The sequence below is a fragment of the Euprymna scolopes genome, chromosome 40, assembly GCF_053919585.1.
Source record: "Euprymna scolopes isolate OS-2025 chromosome 40, ASM5391958v1, whole genome shotgun sequence".
In the NCBI taxonomy this organism is placed as follows: Eukaryota; Metazoa; Mollusca; class Cephalopoda; order Sepiida; family Sepiolidae; genus Euprymna; species Euprymna scolopes.
The window spans coordinates 58,737,506-58,742,868 of NC_136521.1; the positions used below are offsets into that span (position 1 = coordinate 58,737,506).

The following is a 5,363-nucleotide window of genomic DNA, read 5'->3' on the forward strand; positions in this document are numbered from 1 at the left end:
TTTATATAGATAGAGAATTGCATCATTAGTGAGAAATCTTCTGGAGCGGTAGATGGATCCCACCATTTTCCCAGCGACCTTGGCCGCAGTCTTGATGTATGTGTTCCATTTCAGATCAGGAGTAAAGGTCAAACCCAGAAGCTTATCAAAAGATGGGGCTGCCCCTAGACGAGAGCCATTCATTTCAATCGATGCCAGATGGATCAGAGCGTTTATGATGTAATGATAGGAGCTTGGTCTTAGATGCATTAAAGGTAACCAGCCACCTCTTCTCCCACTGAACCACGCGCTCGAGATCTGGGGAGAGAGAATCAGAGAGAACGTTGTCATTTACGGCCTTTGATGTGTTACCATAGATATTCGTATCATCAGCATAGATGTCAATGAATGATTTTCGTATGTGTGTTTGGGAAATCATTGATGTAGATCAAGAATCTGCAGTGGAATACAAAAATGGATGCTCACATACAATGCTGCTAAGATTAAGCGTGTTTCCTTCAAACTTTCTCTACCACCAAGAACACATTACCTGAAAGTACTTTTTTTTTTTTTTTTATTACATTTTCACCCCAAACAAGGCAAATTGCCACTTTGGTGTAGTGGGCTACTCTCAGGGGCAACAACTACTGGGGTACTATGTAGGGATTTGGGCAGCAAGGTGTCGGTTCACGTTACACTTGAACTTCTGCTTGTCAGTACTGTTGGGGAAGCAGGGACCTGGAATGGAATTCCAGAGTCTTGCGGTTCTGGGGAAGAAACTATTGGAGTAAAAAGATCTTTTACATCTAGGGACCTCTACAGTGTGGGGGTGGGATCTAGTAGCCTGTCGGGTTTGTCGAGGGTGCTCGCGTCGTGGGGGCACAAGTGATTGCAGTTCGTCAGAGTACTCACCACTAAAATACTTGTAGAAAAGGCAGAGGGATGCAACATTTCGTCGATGGGACAGAGGCTGAAGCTTAGATGCCAGTTCAGGGCCTATCAGGTTTGCGACTCTCTTTTGAACCTTGTCAAGGAGCGAGAGACTAGTAGCCGATGCACCAGCCCAGATGTGGCAGCAATACTCCATACATGGGCGAATGGTGGCCTTATAGAGGTACAGGATACTTTCGGGTGTTAGTAGTTTTCTAGCACGGTAGAGAGAGCCTACCTTTCTTGCAGCGGCCCTGGCAATGCCTTCAATGTAATTGTTCCAACTCATGTTTCCTGTGAACGTTAGGCCAAGGAGTTTGAAAGATGGACTCTCAGATAAAGAGTCGTTGGCCATTGCTATGGGTGGTAGAGAGGGTTTCTTGTAATTATTGAATGAAACTAGTTTAGTCTTGGCAGCATTGAATGCGACCAACCACTTTTGTCCCCATTCCACTACAGATTGGAGGTCTTCCTCTTCTTTTAAACTCCTCAGCCTAACGTGTACAGGGAACATAGACTGGAATAGATACATTGAGAGCATTGCCAAGGCTGCTGCAAAGAATGTGGGCTCTCTCTACCATGCTAGAAAATTACTTACGCCTGAAAGTATTCTGTACCTCTATAAGGCCACCATTCGCTCCTGTTTGGAGTAATGTTCTCACATTTGGACTGGTGAATCTGTTGCTTGTCTCTCACTCCTGAACAGGGTTCAAAAGAGAGTTGCCAACCTGTTAGGTCTTGAACAGCCTCTGTCCCATCGACGAAATCTTGCATCCCTCTGCCTGTTCTACAAATACTTTAATGGCGAATGCTCTGACGAAATACAGGCACTTGTACCTCCTCGACGTGACTACCCCCGACAAACCCGACATGCAACTAAGTCTCACCCCGTTAACATAGAGATCCCTAGGCGTAAACAGTCTTTTACTCCAATAGTTTCTTCCCCAGAACTGCAAGCCTTTGGAACTCTCTTCAGGGATTCTGCTTTCCCAACTGTACTGATATGCAGAAGTTCAAGTGTAATGTAAGCGAACATCTTGCTGCTCATCTCCATTCATGTGAAGGGAGAACTTTAAAATAATTAAAAGTAAAGTAATTTTTAAATAAATTATCCAATTGTAAATGACACTTAAGGACTATAAAGGAGTACCAGCACATAGAAATATATATACACCATGTATATTAAAAATAATACATAGATACCTATGATGAGAGAGGCCTACTACTTTAACAAAATTATCCCTAATTGCCACCATTACCATTAATATTATTATTAATCTTATTAACAACAACAACAACAACAACAACAACAACAATAATAATAAAAATAATAATAATAATAATAACAATAATAATAAAATAATAAAGTAAAAAAATAATAATATTAATATTAACAATAATAACAACATTATTAATAATAAATATACGTAGATGTATATATATATATATATATATTAATATGAATATAAATATATTGATATACATATATATGCGTGTGCGCGCGTGTGCGTGCGTGTGTGTGCCACGTCTTTTTGTCGAGTTAGGTGTAATATTTTATATATATGTATACATATATATACATATATATATATATATATTTGTGTATATATATATACATATATATTTATTCATTTATTTATCTTACGTATATATCTACTCTCTTTCAACTATGCTACAAAGTAGCAAACTTTGGTCGATGATGACTCAGTTAATTACATTAATTTTATAGGCACCGGACATATACGAAGTTACGTCAGTCGGAATTCCCTCCCCATTCACACTGATGTTTGGATCGTGTGGAACCATAATGAACCGCTAACCCTTGCCCACCAAGTACTTCCCCCTTTCACGTCCTGCTTGCGCCTTCTCTGATGCACTCGGTATCTCACAGGCGGATGAGAGGTAATTGGCTTATGTTAATATGATGTCTTCAACTGAAGAGCCTTGCAATGGTTTGGTGGTAGTAATGGCAGTCGGGTTGCTTGACACGAAGGTTGGGTGATCGAATCGCGAAATCGGGCAATAATGTCAGTGGTTGAGGGTTTATGGTGACGTGTGTCGCTAGCATTTCCTGACGAGTGAATGTAACCTGATCGACGTGCATCGTAATGGACGGGGATACTTACAGGCTAAAGGGTGGACAGGTCGTGGCGTTTTGGTGACCAGAGGTCAGTGTAGATATATAAATAGCGCTTTTATCATTTCAGCGCCCTTTCCTATTTGCACGATGCGTCAGGTAATATAATTAAACATAACTTCCTATTAATAAGCAAATAAATAAATTACGGAATTGTTATTTATGGCGAATCTACACGGACGAGATGAGGAGACAGGTTGGTCTGAATACGATGTTGACGTAAAGAAATGTTTAATTTGCGTAAGGTACTGGTATATAGTCATTATACACACCAGTGTTGTGGTGGACTCAGGCTATTGTGCCACGTCTTTTTTTTTTGTTAAGTTAGGTGTTGTATTTTATTTTACATAGGGGTGTATATAACATTATACACACATGTATTGTCGTCGTGGACTCAGGCTATCGTGCCACGTCTTTTTTTTATCAAGTTAGATGTTGTATTTTATTTTACATAGGGGTGTATATAACGTTATACACACATGTATTGTCGTCGTGGACTCAGGCTATTGTGCCACGTCTTTTTTTTATCAAGTTAGATGTTGTATTTTATTTTACATAGGGGTGTATATAACGTTATACACACATGTATTGTCGTCGTGGACTCAGGCTATTGTGCCACGTCTTTTTCTGTATTTTATCTAACATAGGGATATATATATAACATTATACACACCAGTGTTGTCGTCGTGGATTTGGGCTAGTATCCCACGTCTTTTTATCGAGTTAAGTGTTGTATTTTATTTTACATAGGGGTGTATATAACGTTATACACACATGTATTGTCGTCGTGGACTCAGGTTATTGTGCCTCGTATTTTTGTCGAGTAAGATATTGTATTTTATCTTAGATAGGGGTTTATATAGAAATGCACACATCAGTGTTGTCGTCGTGGACTCGCGCTAGTATGCCACGTCTTTTTGTCAAGTACGGTGTTGTATTTTATCCTACATACGGGTGTATATAACATTATGCACACATGTGTTGTCGTCGTGGATAGAGTGTATTTTGTTGCATCTTGCCTTGGCTGTAAGCAAATAAATAGCTGTTTTTGTTTTTTCTAAACACATTGCCAAGAAAATAAAATTAAGGTTAGGAAACATCCGAATTAATATATTTTTGTAGATGAAATGCAATCTAATCTTCTAACGCTAAGTGTACAACAAAAAGACTTCGCGCACCGTATTTAAGTCTTTGGTCTAACGCAATCCGAGATCGAAACCTGACACTTGACCATTGCTCCCAGGTCCACTCTGACCCGGAGTGGTAATACCTGTTAGGGTCCCAACTATGGGTTAAATAGAAATTAACTTGAAAAAAAAAACATATTATTATTTATTTATTAAAAAAATGTTTCTCCAAAATCACTGGATTCGGCATTAAATAACCTGAAAAGGGTTGATATGCCGTAAAACAGAAACAAAAAACAACCTGACACTTGAGTCCCTTCGTGAACATACGAGTCGCCTTCAATATTTTTCCAGGCTATTTAAGCACTTGCATTTAAAATTGTCGTAGACTCTTTAAAATTCAGTTTGTTATTGCGATACATCTTATGAGATGACCGACCAATTTTTATGATTTAAGGTTCAAATAAAACGCTACAACAATAATTAGATTGGCCACTAAGAATTTCATAGATAAAGACCGTCGAGTGTCTATAGAAACAATAAGTGCACAGTTTGGTGTCAGTGTTGGAACTGTACTAAATATGCGGAAGATTGTTGTGTAGCAGGGGTTTCATATTGGAGATGACGCAGAGTTCATATTGGGGCGCGTATATAATGGGACTCATGTAATACAGACATAAAGATACTGATGATGAGGGAGAGAAGATATTTATATATATTACACATATTAGAGAGAGAGGGGGGACATCTATAGACATTTCTTGCGATGGAGGCGATGGAACACATTACTTGGAAGGTTATACAATGTTCATTACAAGATGATAAACACAATTACTTTTCGTTCGTGATGAAGGATGACTCAAGATGATGAGGGAGAGAATATATATATATATATATATATATATATATATATATTAGAGAGAGAGAGAGAGAGGGGGACATCTATAGACATTACTTGCGATGGAGGCGATGGAACACATTACTTGGAAGGGTTTACAATGTTCATTATAAGATGATAAACACAATTGCCTTTCGTTCGTGATGAAGGATGTGACACAAGACAACATTTACAAAACATAATGATGACTTCTTTATTCATCTGATCGACTGGCGTTGACGTCAGGAACAGGAATTCAAATTTGAATCTACATAGTCTAAATGTTCTCCCTTTGCTTCCAAGGTATCAACTG

The 5,363-nt window shown here is 38.7% G+C and overlaps 1 long non-coding RNA gene across 1 annotated transcript in view; it reads right to left on the reverse strand.

The window, feature by feature from the left end:
• LOC145265767 (uncharacterized) overlaps window positions 1–1,278 on the reverse strand; it is a 54,457-nt gene extending 53,179 nt beyond the window's left edge. Inside the window, exon 1 of the long non-coding RNA XR_013864689.1 lies at window positions 540–1,278. This is a non-coding gene — a long non-coding RNA (uncharacterized LOC145265767). The remainder of the gene's footprint in view (window positions 1–539) is intronic.
• Window positions 1,279–5,363: the final 4,085 nt, after the last annotated feature.